This window comes from Bombina bombina, chromosome 5 (assembly GCF_027579735.1).
Source record: "Bombina bombina isolate aBomBom1 chromosome 5, aBomBom1.pri, whole genome shotgun sequence".
Lineage (NCBI taxonomy): Eukaryota > Metazoa > Chordata > Amphibia > Anura > Bombinatoridae > Bombina > Bombina bombina.
This window is the reverse complement of record NC_069503.1, coordinates 27,296,083-27,320,548: the sequence shown is the minus strand read 5'-3', so window position 1 is coordinate 27,320,548 and position 24,466 is coordinate 27,296,083. Positions and strand designations below refer to the sequence as shown.

The 24,466-nt window shown below is 37.9% G+C and overlaps 1 protein-coding gene across 1 annotated transcript in view; it reads left to right on the top strand.

Moving 5' to 3' along the window:
* Positions 1 to 23,415: 23,415 nt before the first annotated feature.
* LOC128659732 (gastrula zinc finger protein XlCGF26.1-like) overlaps positions 23,416 to 24,466 on the top strand; it is a 96,759-nt gene continuing 95,708 nt past the window's right edge. Inside the window, exon 1 of the mRNA XM_053713312.1 lies at positions 23,416 to 23,447. The gene's annotated coding sequence lies outside the window, so the exon portion shown is untranslated. The remainder of the gene's footprint in view (positions 23,448 to 24,466) is intronic.

The following is a 24,466-nucleotide window of genomic DNA, read 5'->3' as shown; positions in this document are numbered from 1 at the left end:
CCAGTTCAGGTTAGGATTATGTGATTCACTTAAAGATGAATTGGCAAGAGTTCAATTGCCACAGACCTTGGAAGGGTTAATTAATCTCTCAATTAGCCTAGATAGATGTCTGAGAGAACGTAGATCTGAACGTAGTCCCAGTGATAATAATTTTAGACGTCCAAACTTTTCTACACCCTCTTCACAAAGCACACGTAGCCAAACATTACCCACACCTGAGGCCATGGACATAGGATTTGTAAAAGGTCCACTCAACCCCCAAGAAAAACTCAGAAGAAGGCAAAATAACCTGTGTATGTACTGTGGATCTGCACAACACACAGTAAAAGATTGTCCAATTCTGGGACGTCAGAAAAGGGGTAAGAAAACATATATAAATACCTGTTATAATGTACAAACTCCTAATTCTACAAACTGCTCACTCACACTTATTTTGCAGTGGGAGAACCAACGAGTAACCTCCAAGGCGATTATTGATTCAGGAGCTAGCACTAATTATATGGATTTGAATTTCACAAGCTTGAATAAAATACCACTTATTAAAAAGACAAATCCAGTGTTGCTCAGAGTTATTGATGGTAGTCAAATATCATCCGGCCCAATCTCACATCACACGATTCCCATAAAAGTGTCTATAGGGGGAACTCATATTGAATATGTGTCCTTTGACGTTATCTCATCTCCCATATATTCTTTGGTTTTAGGCTACTCATGGTTAAATTTACATGATCCCACTATATCTTGGAAAACCTCTGATATCTCATTCTTTTCTGATTACTGTAAAACTACCTGTTTTTCCAGTCATCACATTTTACAAACTGAGCCTAATAACATACCTTCTGAATACTCAGATTTTTCTGATGTGTTTTGTAAGAGAGAGTCAGAAAATCTTCCTCCCCATAGGAAGTATGACTGTCCTATAGACTTGGTCCCTGGGGCTGATATACCATGTGGGCATATTTTCCCTCTCTCAAAAAGTGAATTAGATTATTTAAAAACTTACCTAGAAGAGAATCTTCGCAAGGGGCTTATAAGACCATCAACCTCTCCAGCAGGAGCTGGAATGTTCTTTGTCAAGAACAAAGATGGCACAATCAGACCCATAGGCGATTATAGAGAACTTAATCGCAGAACAGTAAAAAACAGATATCCACTACCCCTGATTCCAGAGTTAATTGAAAGACTTGAGGGGGCTTCATACTTTACTAAATTAGATCTGAGAGGTGCATATAACCTCATAAGAGTAAGAAAAGAGGACAAGTGGCTCACTGCTTTCCGTACACGTTACGGACTGTACGAATATACAGTGATGCCATTCGGGCTCTGTAATGCGCCCGCCACCTTTCATTATCTAATAAATGATGTGTTTAAAGATCTGTTAGACATATATGTTGTCATATATTTAGACAACATACTCATATACTCAAAAAATAAGTCAGACCATATAAAACATGTTCGCACTGTACTCTTGTCACACATATGCAATTCACCTTTATTGTATACTACTGTCCCTTTAAGTTCTTATTACAAATTCCTTTAAATACCTCCCTCAACCTTAAGTCAGTGCTTGGTATTGATTTTCTGTCCACCCAAGCTCCACCCAAACCTCCCAACCTGCTTGGAGATCACTCAGTTCGGATACTGACAGCCTGTGCCTTCCTAGCTCCTCACAGACCTGCTACGCTAATCCGGAACTTGGCCTCTGTGACGTCACACGCCGTATTCAGCCGCCACAAGCCAGCTCTCACTGCTCTCACCGCTGACACCGCTGCTGCGGTTTACTCTCTACTACAGCCCGCTAAAGGTACCATTACTAAGAGGATCTCTCATAAGTTTTTGCCAATCTGACTTTAGTGTTTATTCCATATCAAGGTACTTGTTCCTTTTTTTCTGACACTTTGTTTTGCCTGACCCTCCGCTGCTTCAGTTACCTTATTTTTGGCCGTTAATTTTCATTTTGCGCATATATATTGTATTTCATATTTTCTACCTGTGATTTCAAGGAGGCAAGATACACTGCTGAAAACCTTACTTAATATTAGCTGCGTCAGCCATAGTTCAATCTGCTGCAACTTGCTTATCATATAACAAACTGCTTCATGTGTGTGTGCTGGGATTTTACTTGTTACACCGGGGTAATGCTCATGTAATTTCCTGCTACATACTTAGCAACAACCTTTCAAAATCATATATCAGCAGCTGTGGTCCAACTTCTATTTTTGTCTTCTTTCCAGACATTACAGGAATACCAAGCCCTGATAAAATGGACCCAACTGATATGTCAGCTCATATGCAAACATTAAGCACTAAAGTAGATATGTTAACTGAAGGGCTCACAGCACTCAAATTAGAGAATGATAATTTAAAAACATACATAAAGGAGGTAGTGGATAGAAAACCCCCTACCCAGGAACCCCAAATTAGTGTTCCTGAACCTTTTACAGGTGATAGAAAAACTTTCAGAGAATTTAAGAATTCATGCTACCTGTTGTTTACCCTCAAACCATATACCTATCCTAATGATAGGATAAAGGTTATGACCACCATCTCTTACTTAAGAGCAGAGCCCAGAGCATGGGCAAACACCTTTTTAGAGCACAACGATGACATCCTTAATTCCTTAGACTCCTTTTTCTCTGCCCTAGCACAAATCTATGATGACCCCTTTAAACAACAGACGGCTGAAACAGCTATGAGGTCCCTAAAGCAGAGGAAAAGAGAGGTTGAGGAATATATCTCCGAATTTAAAAGGTGGGCTCCTGACACCCAATGGAACAACTTGTCTCTGCGAAACCAATTTCGCCTAGGGTTGTCAGAAGCCATTAAGGATGAACTATCACGTACCCAAATACCCCCTACTCTTGAACAACTCATAGATCTCAGTATTTGCATAGATAGGAGGCTTAGGGAAAGACATCATGAAAGAAGTAGTCACGACTCACCCTATAGGCAAAAAACCACATCAACTCCACCCACAACACATTCAAAACCCCCAGCTGAACCTATGGATATCGCCTTTCTACGAGATCCTCTGAGCTCCCAGGAAAAGTTAAGGCGTCGCACAAATAATCTTTGCATGTACTGCGCATCAGAAGACCATGGGGTCAGAGACTGTCCCAACTTAACCCGTCAAAGAAAGGGTAAGTTGCTTACTCCCACTTCCTCAATAAAAAGCATTCTCAAATCTGCTCATTACTGTAAAATTCCTCTTGTCTTACAGTGGGACCAAACTCGGGTGACACTTCAAGGGATCATTGACTCTGGTGCCTCTCTCTCTTACATAGACGGTTCTTTCTGTAAAATTAATAAAATACCCCTGCATAAGAAACTGTCTCCTGTCTACTTAAGGGGGATTGATGGTAAGGTTCTCTCCACTGGTCCAGTTACCTTCGAAACCATTCCCATCTTAATGTCAACAGAATGCCATCACAGGGAGTATATTAAATTTGACGTTATTACCTCTCCTGATTTTCCTTTGATATTAGGGCTACAGTGGCTTCGGCAACATGATCCCTTGATATCATGGTCCTCACTCTCCTTACAATTTAACTCTGAGTACTGCAAAACTACCTGCTACCCACATCTACTTCTACAAAACACCTCAGAGAGTTTACAGTCAAATGTACCTATGGACTATGCAGAGTTCAAAGATGTATTTAGTAAAACCCAATCTGAAACTCTTCCTCCACACAGGCCATATGATTGCCCCATAGATTTACTACCTGGAGCAGTCATACCATGTGGTCACATATTCCCTCTCTCCAAACCGGAATTACTACACCTCAGATCCTACATCGACGAAAACTAAAAAAAAGGCTTCATCAGGCCATCAACCTCCCCTGCTGCAGCAGGTATCTTCTTTGTAAAGAATAAGGATGGTTCTTTAAGACCTATAGTGGATTATAGGCAGTTAAATAAAATAACCATAAAAAAACGTTACCCCTTACCGCTGATTCCGGAACTAATTGAGCGGTTGGTGGCTCTAAGATCTTCACCAAGTTAGATCTTAGGGGCGCATACAACTTGATCAGGATGCGGGCAGGAGACGAATGGCTGACTGCATTTCATACCCGTTATGGGTTATACAAATATGTGGTTATGCCATTCGGTCTCTGCAATGCCCCTGCCACCTTCCAGCACCTGTTCAATGACATCTTCAAGGATGTGCTAGACACTTACGTCGTTATCTACTTGGACGACATTTTAATTTTCTCAAAGACCCTCGATGAGCACAAGATGCATGTCCGTCAGGTTCTTACACGTCTACGAAACAATTCATTATTTGTGAAGGCCGAAAAATGTACGTTCCACGTAAACAGTATTCCCTTCCTGGGCTACATTATATCTGATATGGGAATACGCATGGACGAAAATAAGATCAAAACAGTATTAGATTGGCCTGTTCCCACAACTAGAAAACAAGTTCAAAGTTTTCTTGGTTTCGCCAACTTTTACAGAAAATTTATTAGGAACTATTCTACTCTGGCAAAACCACTCACTGATCTCACAAAACAAAATATCAAATTCGTCTGGTCCAACACCACCCAAGAAGCTTTCGACAAATTGAAGACAAGTTTCACATCTGCTCCTATCCTCAGGTATCCTAACACCGAACTCCCATTCACCCTTGAAGTAGATGCCTCAGACTTCGCTCTTGGAGCCATCCTGTCGCAAAGAGAGTCTCACCAACAACCACTGCACCCAGTAGCTTACTACTCTAGGTCCTTGACCTCTGCAGAAAGACATTACCCGGTGGGTGAGAAGGAGCTCCTTGCCATAAAGGCTGCTTTCGAACAATGGAGACACCTACTTGAAGGAGCCTCAACACCTACCATTGTATACACTGACCACAGGAATCTACAGTTTCTTAAATCCACTAGAACGCTTTCTGCCCGCCAAGTCCGCTGGAATCTCTTCCTATCACGCTTCAACTTCCTCATCACTTACAGACCTGCGAGCAAAAATGGCAAAGCAGATGCTCTCTCTCGGATACCACACACATTGGTAGATCATACCTTTAACCGGCACGTTATCCCAGAAAATAATTTCCTTCTCTTCTTGATAGATTCCCTACCGCTTCTACGGTCCGAACAAATCAAAGATCCATTAAAACCTCTACATCTCTTACGAAGGAATAACGACGGAGTTTATTGCCACAACCAGAAGTTTTACATTCCCCCTTCTCTACGTGACCAACTTCTACACTCTGCACATGACTCACCTCTTGGTGGACATTGTGGGTTGCAAAAAACGAAAGAACTCTTACAGAGGTCATACTGGTGGCCTACCATCCTTCCTGATGTCACTCAGTTCATAAACACCTGTCGAGCCTGTACCATCTCAAAAAGAAGTAAGAGGCCTCCCTTCGGACTCCTGCTTACCACACCTACTCCAGATAAACCCTGGCAAGAAATCGCCTTGGACTATATAGTAGATCTGCCAAAATCAGACAAAAACACAACTATACTTGTTGTAGTAGATCTGTTTAGTAAAATGCTCCACTTGATACCTTATCACAAGCTCCCAACTGCTGCTGAGACCATCCATTTATTGCTTGTGAATGTCATTAAACTACATGGACTTCCTAGTAAAATATTAACTGACCGTGGGTCTCAGTTCACTAGCTCTTTATGGTCTGCTTTCTGTAAACAGTTCTCCATTGACAAATCCCTGTCTTCTTCATATCATCCTCAGACAAACGGACAGACAGAGAGGTGCAACCAATGGGTGGAGCAGTTCCTACGAACATTTTGTCATAATAACCAACATTCTTGGTCCCAACAGTTACACTTTGCTGAATTCGTCTTCAACAATACTATACACTCAACCACTAAACAGACACCCTTCTATACCAACTATGGTTTCCATCCGAAATTCCAATATCTTCCAGACTTAGCCGCAAACCATCCTCACATATCAGACCTAACCTCTACCATGGATTCAAATTTCACTACTTTTAAACATGCCATTGAAGACGCAAAACTCATACAGAAAAGATACTATGACTTACGCCGTACACCTCCACCTGCATACTCTGTTGGAGATCTCGTATGGCTCTCCACCAAGAATCTTCGATTATCCACGCCATCTAGGAAACTCTCACCACTCTTCATAGGACCTTTTCCTATACAAAAGATCATAAATTGTAACGCAGTTCGCCTCACTCTGCCAACCACCTTAAAAATACATCCTACCTTCCACGTCTCCCTTTTGAAACCCTACCGCCATGTTCGTGACCGTGGCTTAGATGCCACTTTGCCTCCTGTATCTGTGGACCCTAACCTGGAATATGAGGTTGAGGATATTTTGGACAGCAGACTATCGAGGGGTGTGTTGCAATATCTTATTAAATGGAAAAACTACCCTTTGGAACATAACTCTTGGGAACCTTCTTCTAACATCTCCGCACCCAGACTGATATCCCGATTCCATCAGAGGTTTCCTGATCGGCCTCGATCTTGAGCTTCGGTGCCGCTCCTTGGAGGGGGTATCCTGTCACACATATGCAATTCACCGTTATTGTATACTACTGTCCCTTTAAGTTCTTATTACAAATTCCTTTAAATACCTCCCTCAACCTTAAGTCAGTGCTTGGTATTGATTTTCTGTCCACCCAAGCTCCACCCAAACCTCCCAACCTGCTTGGAGATCACTCAGTTCGGATACTGACAGCCTGTGCCTTCCTAGCTCCTCACAGACCTGCTACGCTAATCCGGAACTTGGCCTCTGTGACGTCACACGCCGTATTCAGCCGCCACAAGCCAGCTCTCACTGCTCTCACCGCTGACACCGCTGCTGCAGTTTACTCTCTACTACAGCCCGCTAAAGGTACCATTACTAAGAGGATCTCTCATAAGTTTTTGCCAATCTGACTTTAGTGTTTATTCCATATCAAGGTACTTGTTCCTTTTTTTCTGACACTTTGTTTTGCCTGACCCTCCGCTGCTTCAGTTACCTTATTTTTGGCCGTTAATTTTCATTTTGCGCATATATATTGTATTTCATATTTTCTACCTGTGATTTCAAGGAGGCAAGATACACTGCTGAAAACCTTACTTAATATTAGCTGCGTCAGCCATAGTTCAATCTGCTGCAACTTGCTTATCATATAACAAACTGCTTCATGTGTGTGTGCTGGGATTTTACTTGTTACACCGGGGTAATGCTCATGTAATTTCCTGCTACATACTTAGCAACAACCTTTCAAAATCATATATCAGCAGCTGTGGTCCAACTTCTATTTTTGTCTTCTTTCCAGACATTACAACTCTCTAGGTTACGTCAACACCACTTGTATGCAAAACCAGAAAAATATATTTTTAACTCCAATAGCATTACTTTTCTGGGTTATGTAATATCTCCTGAAGGAATTGACATGGAGAAAAATAAAATAAAAGCTATCTTGGATTGGCCTACCCCTACATCCAAGAAACATATACAGAGGTTTATGGGGTTTGCGAACTTCTATAGAAAGTTTATTAAAAACTTTGCTCATATATCCAAACCCCTCACTAGCCTCACAAAGAATAATATCAAATTCCATTGGACCGAGGAAGCACAAAAAACATTTGATACATTAAAACATAGATTCACTACTGCACCTATTCTGTCGTATCCTAACCCCTCATTACAATATGTCATTGAAGTAGATGCTTCAGACTACGCTATTGGTGCAGTTCTGTCACAAAGACAGAGTTTAAAACATCCCCTACATCCTATTGCTTTTTTTTCACGGGTCATGTCAGAATCAGAAATCAATTATGCAATAGGAGAGAAGGAACTTTTAGCTATTAAAGCCTCATTCGAACACTGGAGGCATCTGTTAGAAGGAACCTCTATACCCATTCTAATATACACTGACCACAGGAACTTGCAATATTTAAAAACAAACAGAACTCTTACAGCTCGCCAGGTCCGTTGGAATCTATTCTTTAATAGATTTAATTATTTAATAACCTATAGACCTTCTAACAAAAATTTGAAAGCAGATGCTCTCTCTAGAATGCCAGATAAACCTTTATCTCAAAACACTCAACACTCAATAATTCCCCATGATAACATCATAGGTCTCACAGAGGATATAACTAGTCTTTTAAAAACACATCTCATATCAGATTCTGATTTACCTAAAACACTAGTAACATTGGGAACCAATGGTCTTTACTATCATGACGATCTTGTATATGTACCACAGACCTTAAGAGAGAAAATCTTATATAGTTATCACGACACTCCTTTGGCTGGTCATCCTGGAATTTCAAAATCTATAGATCTGATTACCAGACATTTCTGGTGGCCAAGCATTAAAACAGATATTTCTAACTACATAAGATCTTGTAAAATTTGTACAGTCTCCAAGACACAACAACAACGTCCTTCTGGACAACTACTACCTCTTCCTATACCTTCACGACCTTAGAGTGACATTGCACTAGACTATATAGTAGAATTGCCTAGGTCCTCCAATTATACAACCATACTGGTTGTTGTAGACATCTTTAGCAAGATGGCACATTTTATTCCTGCCACCAAATTACCAACCGCTGCAGAAACAGCTCAGCTTCTCATACATCATGTCATCAAACATCATGGGTTACCACTTAGTATAACATCAGACCGTGGATCCCAATTCACAAGCAAATTTTGGCATGAATTATATAAAACACTGAAAATATGCCGCTGGTTAAGTACCTCTTTCCACCCCCAGACCAATGGGCAGACGGAGAGGACTAATCAATGGCTTGAACAGTTCTTACGTTGTTTCATTAACAACAAACAGGATAATTGGTCATCTCTCTTAACATATGCAGAGTTTGCGTACAACAACTCTGTGAATAGTACCACCAAGTTCTCACCCTTCTACATTAACTATGGGTTCCATCCAATTTTCCATCAGGAAGATTTACAAGATAGTTCTTGTCCACTAATCAATTAATTAATCAACACAATATCTGATACTTTCACTACTGTGAAAGACAATATTGCTCACTCTAAGACTTTGCATAAACTCTACTATGATAAAAAACATTTACCTTCGCCAAATTACAAAATTGGAGACAAAGTCTGGCTTTCCACACGTAACTTGCGGTTGCCATATCCTTCCCGCAAATTATCCTCCTTATACATTGGTCCCTATTCCATTAAAGCAATTGTGAATCAAAATGCTGTTACCCTCTCACTACCAGACAAATTCCGAATACACCCCACTTTCCATGTATCCCTGTTAAAGCCTTACAAACCTACACGGAATGATGATTCAACTCCTCAGGATCCTGATATACTCCATGAAGGGGACCAGGAATATGAAGTTGCATCTATCAAGGACTCTCGTTGTAGCGGGGGAAAACTGCAGTATTTGGTACACTGGAAGGGTTATCCAGATGAGGACGATTCTTGGGAACCTGCTACAAACCTCTCTGCACCCCGTTTGGTCTCTTTGTTTCACAGAAGGAATCCTGATAGACCCAAACCTTGATCCCCTGAGTGGATCTTTGAAGGGGGGGTTCTGGCATGACTTATACCTGTGCCTTTAAGGATACCTGACACTAGTTGCCATCTGTATAAAAACCCCACCCACAGTTCATTCATTGCTTAGTAATTTTTGACTTTAACAGTCATCTACTTTATACTTTCCTGGAAGTTCTATTACAAGCCTTTTGGACCGTTGACTCAAATCGTCTAACTTTGTTGCAATTACCTTTTGTGACTCTTACCAGCTTAGTTCTATATTACTCTCTGAACATTCAGTCTTCAGCATTTCACGCTGCTGACAGTGTCTCCAGCTAATCACGCTGCTTACCGCAGCTGACTGTGTTACCATCGAAGCCGGATTGAGCGGTGACGTCACCCGCCTTCTCAGCTGTTTGCCTGTTACCATCTGGAAGCCACAGCTCACGCTTGTTCCTTTCCTAGCGTGTTTCAGATTCGATCCTCAATCTCTCCAGCTTACTTCCAAGCCTCCCAGATTGCAGTAATTCAAAACCTTTGCCTCCGGTTTTCATCTCACAGCAGCTTTAATTCCGGACTCTATCTGGTACAGTTATCTTATTAGGTTTAAGTTTTACTTGTCTGTTTGCTTACTTCCATACCTCATTGAACCACTCTGTATATATATATATTTATTATTATAAAACTTATCACAAGGTTTTTAATATAATATAACCTGCCAAACTTGTTGCCACCCTTTGGCTATAGGTTATGATTATAGTAACATTACCTAAAAGTAAGGGTAGGATTGTTACCTTATTAAATGAACTCAGTTTCATTTAAACTATAATTCCTTCCTAAGTCAACAATTCTTCCACAAACCATTTAACTCTTAAAGTGATACTATCTTTATACTAAGATAAACTTTTATCTACAGTTGGATTCACAAACTATTGTTGTACTTCTCTCTACAGGGAATTATAGGATCCTGACTGAGATCTGACAGTATCTATCAAATGTATATTGCATCTATTGATCTATGTAATTCGTATCTATCAAATGTATATTGCATCTATTGATCTATGTAATCTATGTATTTATCTATCAAATCTATGTATCTCGTGGCCGGACTGTTTTGTGACAGCCACTGGTGTTTCGGCCAAATGTCCATCGGCTAAAAGTCCGTCCACGATTGCACGCGCAGTGCCCCAAATTTCAAGTAGGAGGACCGACCAAGCATCTTTTTCCATCTCCCGGTTCCTAAAATCCATGCCATATACACCTCCCCCGATAGGGGGAGTAACAGGTATTAAATTGATCAGAATAGTACTACTTAACACACCACTCATATCTGGTGCCACAGTAGATTGCACGCGCAGTGCCCCAAATTTGAAGTAGGAGGACCGACCAAGCATCTTTTTCCATCTCCCGGTTCCTAAAATCCATGCCATATACACGCCCCCTGGCCCCGCAACTGCCTCTGGGAACCTTACCATGGGTCTCAGACCGCACATCTTGTAATTCTTTTTCTGGCAAATCTATTTATCTATCAAATCTATCTAACTATCAATCGTATCTATCAAATGTATATTGCATCTATTGATCTATGTAATCTATGTATCTATCAAATCTATCTCGTGGCCTGACTGTTTTGTAACAGCCACTGGTGTTTCGGCCAAATGTCCGTCGGACAGAGCCGTTGTTGGGTCTAGCTGATAGGAATCCCCCCGCCCCATTATGACTTGTAGGATATTCTGCATGCCCTCCCAAAAAGGTGACAATTTAGGACATGCCCACCATATGTGTGTCATCGTCCCCCTTTCCCCACAACCCCTGAGATTTCCAGAGCCTAGCGACTAAGGACCTAGCAGAATTCAATGCCAACTGAATTAGTCATTTTCTTAATTTACATTTACATTTAGGTAACAGGTTCAGTAGGGCCGTTGTTGGGTCTAGCTGATAGGAATCCCCCCCGCCCCATTATGACTTGTAGGATATTCTGCATGCCCTCCCAAAAAGGTGACAATTTAGGACATGCCCACCATATGTGTGTCATCGTCCCCCTTTCCCCACAACCCCTCCAACAAAGGTCCGACGAGGCAGGGAAAATGCATTTAAGTCTGGTAGGTGTCAAGTACCACCTAGTCAGGAGTTTGTAATTTGTCTCTAAAAATCTAGCTGAGGATGAAGATTTTCTTGTATTATTAAAAATTTTAACCCACTCTGCTTCTGTGATAGTCTTATTCAATTCCCTATGCCAGCTTTCTATATAATCAGGAAGTTTCGAGCTCTGTGCATTAACTAGGAGTCTCTTAGCCCATGATAAGGTGTGATGTGCTGAACTTGTCATAGCGCATGTCTGTTCGAAGGGTGTGAGATTTCTTGTAAGTGACTGTTTGAGAGGGTGGGTATGGAGAAAATGGTGAACTTGGTTATATTTTAGCCACCTAACAAAAACTCCACCTAGGATGTCTGTAAGGTCTAACCTGTTTTTGAGTTTGCCCTCACTGAGTAAATTAAATAGGGGAACCGTGTAACCCATCTCCCAATTATTCAGGTTATTCCTGTCAAACATTACCCCCCCTAATAGCTCAGCATTCGGGGAAATTGGGGACATGGGTGATCTGAGTGTTGATATTCCTGGGAATCTCTTTATCAAAGTGTCCCATAATTCGAACACATGGTGTAAAAGCGGGTATGCCTTCAACCATGGGGGTCGATTCTGCCCTGCTATCCAACATAAAGCTCCAGGAGAGGGGGAGTGAAGTATATGTGAATCTATTGGAATCCAAGCCTTAGAGTCCCTATTTCTGTGCCACTCTATGATTCTCTGTAAGCCCGTGGCCTGATAATAGGTTTCTATTTTAGGCAGACCCAACCCTCCCTCTCTAGCTGACCTGTACATAGTTGCCTTCTTAACTCTGGGTTTTATGCTACCCCAAACGCAGGAATCTAAAACGTGTTGTATCTGAGTAAGGAGGCCCTGTGGTAGGGTGATAGGGACAGCTTGAATCGCGTACAGCAATCTAGGGAGTACATTCATTTTCAAAATTTGGAGTCTACCCCACCATGAAAAGGGACGGTCCTTCCAAGTCTTTAAATCTGTCAATATAGTATTAAGTAGATTAGTGAAGTTAAGCTCCAGGAGGGCTTTCATGTTTGGAGCAAGATACATCCCCAAATATTTGATCACTTGTGGTTGGTGTTTAAGAGTGCAGGACTGTAACAGGGTCTGAAATTCTTGAGGTGGGAGGGAGATATTTAAGATTTCTGACTTTTGTTCATTAATCCTGAAATTGGAAAAGTCACCAAATTGTTTGAGAACTTTCAGGACCTCAGGGACAGATGTCTGGGGTGATGATAACGTGAACAGGACATCGTCTGCGTATAGCGAGAGTTTACAATCTAGGCCTACTTTAATGCCGGAAACCAGCGGATTATTTCTTATTTTCTGTGCTAAGACTTCCATGCTGATTATGAACAAGATAGGGGAAAGCGGACAACCCTGCCTTGTGCCATTGTGGATAATGAAGGGATCGGACATCATATTATTTACTCTAACCCTTGCTGATGGTGCATGATAAAGGCTCTGAATTCTACGAAGCATACCCTCCCCCAGACCCACCTCCCTAAGTGTAGCAAATAAAAAATCCCAGTTTAGGCGATCAAACGCTTTCTCAGCGTCTGTGGAAATAACCACCATATCCGTGTTTGTATGTTTAGCGTGATCTATTAATTGAAGTGATCTGATGGTGTTATCCCTGGCCTCTCGACCAGGCACAAAGCCAGCCTGATCAGAGTGGATAATCTGTGGGAGTATTCGGTTCAACCTATTAGCCAGTATTTTTGTAAAGATTTTTAAATCAGTGTTCAATAAAGAGATGGGCCTGTAATTACCGGGATGTGTGGGGGGTTTACCTGGTTTGGGAATAACTGAAATCTGGGCTTCTAAGTATTCCAGGGGGATATGTCCTTCCTTATCTATATACCTATATAACTCTAATAGATGTGGCGCTAAGATATCCTTATATGTTTTGTAATATTTGTTTGAAAACCCGTCTGGTCCAGGACTTTTATGTGATGGAAGGTCATTAATAACTTTCAGTATTTCATGTAGTTTGAACGGTTCGTCTAAGCTCTCTTTGTCCTCTCTTTGAATCTTACTCAAATCTGCACTTTGAATATAAGTGTCTAAAAGTTCTGCTTGCGTTACCCGCTCATTACAGGGGAGATTGTAAAGATTCCCATAGTAGGTCATGAATGATTTAGCTATCAGATTTGAGTCCGTCGGCTAAAACTCCGGCCATGATTGCACGCGCAGTGCCCCAAATTTGAAGTAGGAGGACCAACCAAACAATCTTTTTCAATCTCCCGGTTCCAAAAAACGATGCCATATACACCTCCCCTGGCACCGCAACTGCCTCTGGGAACCTTACCCTGGGTCTCAGACTGCACGTCTTGTAATTCTCTGTCTGGCAAATTATATATTTATCAAATCTATCTATTTATCTATCAAATCTATCTAACTATCAATCGTATCTATCAAATGTATATTGCATCTATTGTTCTATGTAATATCTATCTATCAAATCTATCTATCTCTTGGTTGTGCAAATGGACTGTTTGCGGTTGTTTGCGGTGCGTTACACGGGGAGTTTGGTCTGTCACTGTGAAGCGGGCGTAACCCTTGCACTACCTGATCGATACATCATACCTGATGTTTTAAAGCACGTTATTCCAAACAATTTAGGAATGTTAGGTGATTTATGCCCTTTATGGCTTAAAACCAGACTCTGCACCAACTATGTAATTTTCCATGGGAGTTTTGCCATGGATCCCCCTCCGGCATGCCACAGTCCAGGTGTTAGTCCCCTTGAAACAACTTTTCCATCACTATTGTGGCCAGAAAGAGTCCCTGTTGGTTTTAAAGTTTGCCTGCCTATTGAAGTCAATGGCAGTTCGCCCGGTTCGCCGGTTTGCGAACAGTTGCGGAAGTTTGAGTCCGCCGTTCGCAAATCGAAATTTTTAGGTTCGCGACATCACTAATTATAAACAAAGTTAGATCCAATAATTGTGTTGTTATTAAAATTTTGGTTATGTAAGAAGTCTAGACTTGGTTATTTGTGTCACATCTGATTTATTTAACAGTGGATTTGCATGGTGCATGCGGGCAGGAGCTATATAGAACAGTGGCTGTACCATGGTTATCTGATCTTTCCCAAAATAGGATACTTAGGTGTTTGTGTGTTCCTTTGTAAGTTTATAGTTCGGGATTTTATTTGTAAATATGCAACTGGAGTTTATTGATCATCTGCAGTGATTGTGTCATTAGTATGATCTCATAGTATTGTGCATTGTAGAAGTTGCAGAACCAGGGTGTAGATGGTTCTTATAGGATTTTAATTCTGTGTAGTGTTTTGCGAGTGCTGTGTTTCAGGGAATGTCAGTATATGCGTTGAATTTCAGGTTAATTGTGGTTGTTTAAAGTTTGTGTCGGCTGTTAATGTTTTGTTTTGTGGAATGGACAAGTGGTTTTCACTGTTTTCTAAGAGATTGTTATGTTTTTCTCTTTTGTGACTGCGTGTGGAAGCGTGCTGTATGAATGGCATATTGAATAGTGAGGTGTATTTGATGTGGCTTGCTATTGAGAATAGTATTCTGCATGCATGAGTGGAGTGCATGATTTGTCTTTTAGTTTATTGTTATCTTGTGTTTGCATGCCACATGGGATGTTTCACGTAAACAAGGGGGAAGAATTGCTGAGTATCTTTGTGTGAGTTAGGTGATTATTATTTTAAGTAAGAAAGTGAACCTAAAATGTTTTTATTTTTCTATTCTGTTCATAACACAATATTTGTATTTGCAGGATGAGATCATACAGCTGTATCCAGAGATTAAAGACACTAACTTATTTATTTTTGAGTTTTCCATATTTAGGTAAAATCTGTACAGATAAAATTCCATAGTGCACTCTTCAAAAGATTGAAGATTGAATGCAAGTAAACCTTTTAAAGGGAGAACAAATGAAGATAAAAGACCTTTTGTCAAGCTTGTTTTAACCACCATACTGCAGTAAAAGTTGCTGAACTATCTTTGGATCCATTTTTTGCATTGCATGCTGGTACCAGCCCCAGAACTGGACTCTGGGTAATCCATGACTGTTTCCTCTGATGTGTGTCACCAGAACATAAAGACTATCCTTCTCTGGACTGTGCCTTGCCGGTTAATATTGAGGACCTGTTATGCTGTTACAGGGTCAACCAATTAATTTAGGGGAGTATTGTTTTAACTCGTTTACTTATATTTCTTGTTTTGTATGCTCTTGTATTGGTGTTATTTTCTGTTGATCATATTAGTTAGAAGTCAAATAGTTTTGTCTACAGAAAAGCATGCATTATTGGTATTAGTGCACATTGCAGTTTATGTACTTAAACAAAGTAACCCTTTAGATAAGCGTAACTCTAAACCTTGCAGTATTGTAACCTATTGAATGGCCCACTGAGTATAAAAAATATGTTTGCACCTTTATAGTTTAAAGAAAATGCTGCAATATATCAGAATATTTTAGACCCTTCACCCTATAGAACATAATGAGGACATTTCTCAGCTAGAAGTATATATTAATTATACAAAGAAATATTTATTTAGGGAGTAGCATAATTATAGTTTATGAAAGTAAATGTATTTTTCCCTTTTATTAATTGGTATGGTATCTGCAAAGTGAATTTGGTAATTCCAGATGTTTGTCAAAGAAAGGATTTATCTTACCATAAAGATGTGTTTATCTTTAAAATATTTTGTAGTTTTAAATGATGTTATGATTGTAATTCTTTCTTCATACAGGAGTGTGAGAGAATTTAGGTTGCATAAAATAATTAGTAAACTAGTAGTGTTTATATCAGATGAGATTGTTGACTATTAGGATCATAGTTGGAGAATTATAAACATTATAGATAGTAGCTGTGCAGAATAAAGCAACACTAGGTTCTTTTATTTTTAGTAGTTCAAAGTGACAGTGTAAAGAGATTCATTTATTTTTATTGACTGTTTTATTTTTTCATTTTTGCTACAGGGCAGGCCTTAGCATAAGTTTTAGCATAGCCATTCAGCCTCATGATGAAGTCTAGCAGTTTTCACTTGCTTAGTATTCATGAAGTATTGTTTAAAGCTGTTATGAGTTATTCTCTGTAAAAGTATCAATGTATTTAGTTTGTATTATATATCAACAATGTTATTTCTTGGTTTTAAATGGCATAGGATGAGTTAAGCTAAAGGAATTGTGATGCTTAAAAAAAGATGAAAGAAGTTTTATTTGGACATAATTGTGATTGTATTGGGGTGTGTACTCATCTAGTGCTGTTTCTGTTTCCTTCTTAGACTCCTTCTGACTCGAGTGCCTGCTTGCCATGGGGATCCACTGGCTGCCTTGTCTACCCCATGAATAAACCATCAGATTTCCAGCACCTCCCTGCGGAAGAGCATTGGATAAGCACCCCTACTGCAAATGAACTGTATTAAAGCAAAGTGTCTGAGGAAGGTGGATCGCTCTAAGAGGACAAAGACTGTTCTTAAAGTGATCAGAGGCCACCTACAGACAGTTGTGCTGTTGCCATGTCGTGCTTTACTGTGGAGAAAGAACTGTTGGACATATTGGGGGGGGTGCTAGCAATGCAGATGGAGAAATAAAAGATGCAGCGTTGTTTGGGTGTAGATGGGGGCTGGTTGGGTCTTTGTGCAGATAGACTGGAAGTTTTGGGGATGCTGGAAGGTAGACGGAAAGTATTGGAGGGGCCGCACCTATGTGCAGTGACAAATTGTGCCCTATTGGCCTATAAAATTATACACAACATGTGAATATTATTCTCTCGAGTATTCTCACATAGAGTTCTGTTACCGTAGCATTAGGCTCATACTGTTGATAAAGGCTTTCCTCATTTTCTGCGCCTGTCTATTTTTATGTTATTCTGTTAGAATAAAAGAGTGGTATGTTAGGAATTATTGTTAGGGTAAGTAGCGCCATCTTGTTCTTGAGCGCCATTTTGTCTTTTGCATCCATCTTGTAATGATTAATCTTTATTAGAATGGGTTATTCTGTAGTGAGAAATATATGCTTGTAATTTTACTCTGCAAAGCTAGCTAACCTTGTAAATGTCCCTGGCACTAGGCCTGGAGGGTACTATCTCTATAAGATGTTCAAACGACCTTGTTGTTCTCTGAGATGCACTGCTTATTATGACTATAGAATATTGTTTAGAGCTAGTGACTTTCCAGAATAACACTGTGTATAACTGTGTAAAATGATGCAGCCATAACGTCTCATCAAGTTAACCCTGTACAATGTAATTGGTGCCTATAAGACATGTTGTGTGTCTTTCAATAAACAGAATAGTTTTGGATCATTGCTGCAAGGTCTGAGTCTGTTCTAAGGATATCCTTATCAGGTAATCTACATCTGCTACAGGTGATAAAGTGGGCCAGAGGCTTAGGCCTGACCTGACACTCCCCCCATGAAACCAACACCTTACAGCTAGTGTTAATAATAATATATATTGTGTATCTGTTATGTGCTAGTGTTAATAATATATATTGTGTAACTGTTATGTGCTAGTGTTAATAATATATATTGTGTAGCTGTTATGTGCTAGTGTTAATAATACTGATTGTGTAGCTGTTATGTGCTAGTGTTAATAATATATATTGTGTAGCTGTTATGTGCTAGTGTTAATAATATATATTGTGTAGCTGTTATGTGCTAGTGTTAATAATATATATTGTGTAGCTGTTATGTGCTAGTGTTAATAATATATATTGTGTAGCTGTTATGTGCTAGTGTTAATAATATATATTGTGTAGCTGTTATGTGCTAGTGTTAATAATATATATTGTGTAGCTCCTAACGCTGGTTTTAGGCTACCGCCGGTATTTAGAGTCACTCAAAATAGGGTCTAACGCTCACTTTTCAGCCGCGACTTTTCCATACCGCAGATCCCCTTACGTCAATTGCGTATCCTATCTTTTCAATGGGATCTTCCTAACTCCGGTATTTAGAGTCGTTTCTGAAGTGAGCGTTAGACATCTAACGACAAAACTCCAGCCGCAGGAAAAAAGTCAGTAGTTAAGAGCTTTCTGGGCTAACGCCGGTTCATAAAACTCTTAACTACTGTGCTCTAAAGTACACTAACACCCATAAACTACCTATGTACCCCTAAACCGAGGTCCCCCCACATCGCCGCCACTCGATTAAATTTTTTTAACCCCTAATCTGCCGACCGCCACCTACGTTATCCTTATGTACCCCTAATCTGCTGCCCCTAACACCGCCGACCCCTGTATTATATTTATTAACCCCTAATCTGCCCCCCACAACGTCGCCGCCAGCTACCTACACTTATTAACCCCTAATCTGCCGTCCGCATGCCACCGCCAGCTACATTATCCCTATGCACCCCTAATCTGCTGCCCCTAACACCGCCGACCCCTATATTATATTTATTAACCCCTAATCTGCCCCCCACAACGTCGCCTCCACCTGCCTACACTTATTAACCCCTAATCTGCCGAGCGGACCTGAGCGCTACTATAATAAAGTTATTAACCCCTAATCCGCCTCACTAACCCTATAATAAATAGTATTAACCCCTAATCTGCCCTCCCTAACATCGCCGACACCTAACTTCAATTATTAACCCCTAATCTGCCGACCGGAGCTCACCGCTATTCTAATAAATGTATTAACCCCTAAAGCTAAGTCTAACCCTAACACTAACACCCCCCTAAGTTAAATATAATTTAAATCTAACGAAATTAATTAACTCTTATTAAATAAATTATTCCTATTTAAAGCTAAATACTTACCTGTAAAATAAATCCTAATATAGCTACAATATAAATTATAATTATATTATAGCTATTTTAGGATTTATATTTATTTTACAGGTAACTTTGAATTTATTTTAACCAGGTACAATAGCTATTAAATAGTTAAGAACTATTTAATAGCTAAAATAGTTAAAATAATTACAAATTTACCTGTAAAAGAAATCCTAACCTAAGTTACAAATAAACCTAACACTACACTGTTAATAACATATATTGTGTAACTGTTATATGCTAGTGTTAATAATATATATAGTGTAACTGTTATGTGCTAGTGTTAATAATATATATTGTGTAACTGTTATATGCTAGTGTTAATAATATATATTGTGTAGCTGTTATGTGCTAGTGTGAATAATATATATTGTGTAATTGTAATGTGCTAGTGTTAATAATATATATTGTGTAGCTGTTATGTGCTAGTGTTAATAATAAATATTGTCTAACTGTTATGTGCTAGTGTTAATAATATATATTGTGTAGCTGTTATGTGCTAGTATTAATAATATATATTGTGTAGCTGTTATGTGCTAGTGTTAATAATATATATTGTGTAACAGTTATGTGCTACTGTTAATAATATATATTGTGTAGCTGTTATGTGCTAGTATTAATAATATATATTGTGTAGCTGCTATGTGCTAGTGTTAATAATATATATTGTGTAGCTGTTATGTGCTAGTGTTAATAATATATATTGTGTAGTTGTTATGTGCTAGTGTTAATAATATATATTGTGTAGCTGTTATGTGCTAGTGTTAATAATATATATTGTGTAACTGTTATGTGCTAGTGTTAATAATATATATTGTGTAGCTGTTATGTGCTAGTGTTAATAATATATATTGTGTAACTGTTATGTACTACTGTTAATAATATATATTGTGTTACTGTTATGTACTAGTGTTAATAATATATATTGTGTAACTGTTATGTGCTAGTGTTAATAATATATATTGTGTAGCTGTTATGTGCTAGTGTTAATAATATATATTGTGTAACAGTTATGTGCTAGTGTTAATAATATATATTGTGTAACAGTTATGTGCTAGTGTTAATAATATATATTGTGTAACAGTTATGTGCTAGTGTTAATAATATATATTGTGTAGTTCTGTGCTAGTGTTAATAATATATATTGTGTAGCTGTTATGTGCTAGTGTTAATAATATATATTGTGTAACAGTTATGTGCTAGTGTTAATAATATATATTGTGTAACTTATGTGCTAGTGTTAATAATATATATTGTGTAACTGTTATGTGCTAGTGTTAATAATATATATTGTGTAACTGTTATGTGCTAGTGTTAATAATATATATAGTGTAACTGTTATGTGCTAGTGTTAATAATATATATAGTGTAACTGTTATGTGCTAGTGTTAATAATATATATTGTGTAACTGTTATGTGCTAGTGTTAATAATATATATTGTGTAACTGTTATGTGCTAGTGTTAATAATATATATTGTGTAACTGTTATGTGCTAGTGTTAATAATATATATTGTGTAACTGTTATGTGCTAGTGTTAATAATATATATTGTGTAACTGTTATGTGCTAGTGTTAATAATATATATTGTGTAGCTGTTATGTGCTAGTGTTAATAATATATATTGTGTAGCTGTTATGTGCTAGTGTTAATAATATATATTGTGTAACTGTTATGTGCTAGTGTTAATAATATATATTGTGTAACTGTTATGTGCTAGTGTTAATAATATATATTGTGTAGCTGTTATGTGCTAGTGTTAATAATATATATTGTGTAACTGTTATGTGCTAGTGTTAATAATATATATTGTGTAACTGTTATGTGCTAGTGTTAATAATATATATTGTGTAACTGTTATGTGCTAGTGTTAATAATATATATTGTGTAGCTGTTATGTGCTAGTGTTAATAATATATATTGTGTAGCTGTTATGTGCTAGTGTTAATAATATATATTGTGTAGCTGTTATGTGCTAGTGTTAATAATATATATTGTGTAACTGTTATGTGCTAGTGTTAATAATATATATTGTGTAACTGTTATGTGCTAGTGTTAATAATATATATTGTGTAGCTGTTATGTGCTAGTGTTAATAATATATATTGTGTAACTGTTATGTGCTAGTGTTAATAATATATATTGTGTAGCTGTTATGTGCTAGTGTTAATAATATATATTGTGTAACTGTTATGTGCTAGTGTTAATAATATATATTGTGTAGCTGTTATGTGCTAGTGTTAATAATATATATTGTGTAACTGTTATGTGCTAGTGTTAATAATATATATTGTGTAGCTGTTATGTGCTAGTGTTAATAATATATATTGTGTAGCTGTTATGTGCTAGTGTTAATAATATATATTGTGTAGCTGTTATGTGCTAGTGTTAATAATATATATTGTGTAGCTGTTATGTGCTAGTGTTAATAATATATATTGTGTAGCTGTTATGTGCTAGTGTTAATAATATATATTGTGTAACTGTTATGTGCTAGTGTTAATAATATATATTGTGTAGCTGTTATGTGCTAGTGTTAATAATATATATTGTGTAACTGTTATGTGCTAGTGTTAATAATATATATTGTGTAACTGTTATGTGCTAGTGTTAATAATATATATTGTGTAACTGTTATGTGCTAGTGTTAATAATATATATTGTGTAGCTGTTATGTGCTAGTGTTAATAATATATAGTGTGTAGCTGTTATGTGCTAGTGTTAATAATATATATTGTGTAACTGTTATGTGCTAGTGTTAATAATATATATTGTGTAACTGTTATGTGCTAGTGTTAATAATATATATTGTGTAACTGTTATGTGCTAGTGTTAATAATATATATTGTGTAACTGTTATGTGCTAGTGTTAATAATATATATTGTGTAGCTGTTATGTGCTAGTGTTAATAATATATATTGTGTAACTGTTATGTGCTAGTGTTAATAATATATATTGTGTAGCTGTTATGTGCTAGTGTTAATAATATATATTGTGTAGCTGTTATGTGCTAGTGTTAATAATATATATTGTGTAACTGTTATGTGCTAGTGTTAATAATATATATTGTGTAGCTGTTATGTGCTAGTGTTAATAATATATATTGTGTAGCTGTTATGTGCTAGTGTTAATAATATATATTGTGTAGCTGTTATGTGCTAGTGTTAATAATATATATTGTGTAACTGTTATGTGCTAGTGTTAATAATATATATTGTGTAACTGTTATGTGCTAGTGTTAATAATATATATTGTGTAACTGTTATGTGCTAGTGTTAATAATATATATTGTGTAACTGTTATGTGCTAGTGTTAATAATATATATTGTGTAACTGTTATGTGCTAGTGTTAATAATATATATTGTGTAACTGTTATGTGCTAGTGTTAATAATATATATTGTGTAACTGTTATGTGCTAGTGTTAATAATATATATTGTGTAACTGTTATGTGCTAGTGTTAATAATATATATTGTGTAGCTGTTATGTGCTAGTGTTAATAATATATATTGTGTAACTGTTATGTGCTAGTGTTAATAATATATATTGTGTAACTGTTATGTGCTAGTGTTAATAATATATATTGTGTAACTGTTATGTGCTAGTGTTAATAATATATATTGTGTAACTGTTATGTGCTAGTGTTAATAATATATATTGTGTAACTGTTATGTGCTAGTGTTAATAATATATATTGTGTAGCTGTTATGTGCTAGTGTTAATAATATATATTGTGTAGCTGTTATGTGCTAGTGTTAATAATATATATTGTGTAGCTGTTATGTGCTAGTGTTAATAATATATATTGTGTAACTGTTATGTGCTAGTGTTAATAATATATATTGTGTAACTGTTATGTGCTAGTGTTAATAATATATATTGTGTAGCTGTTATGTGCTAGTGTTAATAATATATATTGTGTAGCTGTTATCTGCTAATAAAGAATATAATAGGGACAATGTGCTCAGTTTCTGTCATTCTTATGAATTTGCAGCATTACTTAAAACATCAAACCCGTTTTTTAAATAGTTCCACATTTTCTTTTTGCCTGATAGGCTGCTGCTTGACATGTGACATATCAGTGTGTTTCTGGGAAATGTAGTTTTCTATAATCCCTCCCCTTACCTACTTCCTGTACAGCTGCATCTGGGTGAGTGAGTCGGGCTTTGTGTATTGTGTGATTATAAGTTTGTGTTTATTTCTGAACTGCTGAAAAATTATCAGTTTTTAAAAATGTTGTCCTTTTAGTGCAGGTTATTCACCTGCTTGTGCCAGACAATGAGATAGTAACTGCTATTTAATTGTTAGTGCTAGTGAAGGGTTATACACTCTCTCTCTGCTGTTCTCTGTCCTAGTAAAGGGGTTAATACAATCTGTGCTGCTCTCTGTGCTAGTGAAGGGTTAATACACACTGTGCTGTTCTCTTTGCTAGTGAAGGGTTAATACACACTGTGCTGTTCTCTTTGCTAGTGAAGGGTTAATACACACTGTGCTGCTCTCTGTGCTAGTGAAGGGTTAATATGCACTGTACTGCTCTCTGTGCTAGTGAAGGGTTAATACACACTGTGCTGCTCTCTATGCTAGTGAAGGTGTTAATACACACTGTGCTGCTCATTGTGCTAGTGAAGGGTTAATACACACTGTTCAGCTCTCTGTGCTAGTGAAGGGTTAATACACACTGTGCATCTCTGTGCTAGTGAAGGGTTAATACACACTGTGCTGCTCTCTGTGCTAGTGAGGGGTTAATATACACTGTGCTGCTCTCTGTGCTAGTGAAGGGTTAATACACACTGTGCTGCTCATTGTGCTAGTGAAGGGTTAATACACACTGTTCAGCTCTCTGTGCTAGTGAAGGGTTAATACACACTGTGCTGCTCTCTATGCTAGTGAAGGTGTTAATACACACTCTGCTGCTCATTGTGCTAGTGAAGGGTTAATACACACTGTTCAGCTCTCTGTGCTAGTGAAGGGTTAATACACACTGTGCAGCTCTCTGTGCTAGTGAAGGGGTTAATACACACTGTGCAGCTCTCTGCTAGTGAAGGGGTTAATACACACTGTGCAGCTCTCTGCTAGTGAAGGGGTTAATACACACTGTGCTGCTCTCTGTGCTAGTGAAGGGTTAATACACACAGTGCTGCTCTCTGTGCTAGTGAAGGGTTAATACAC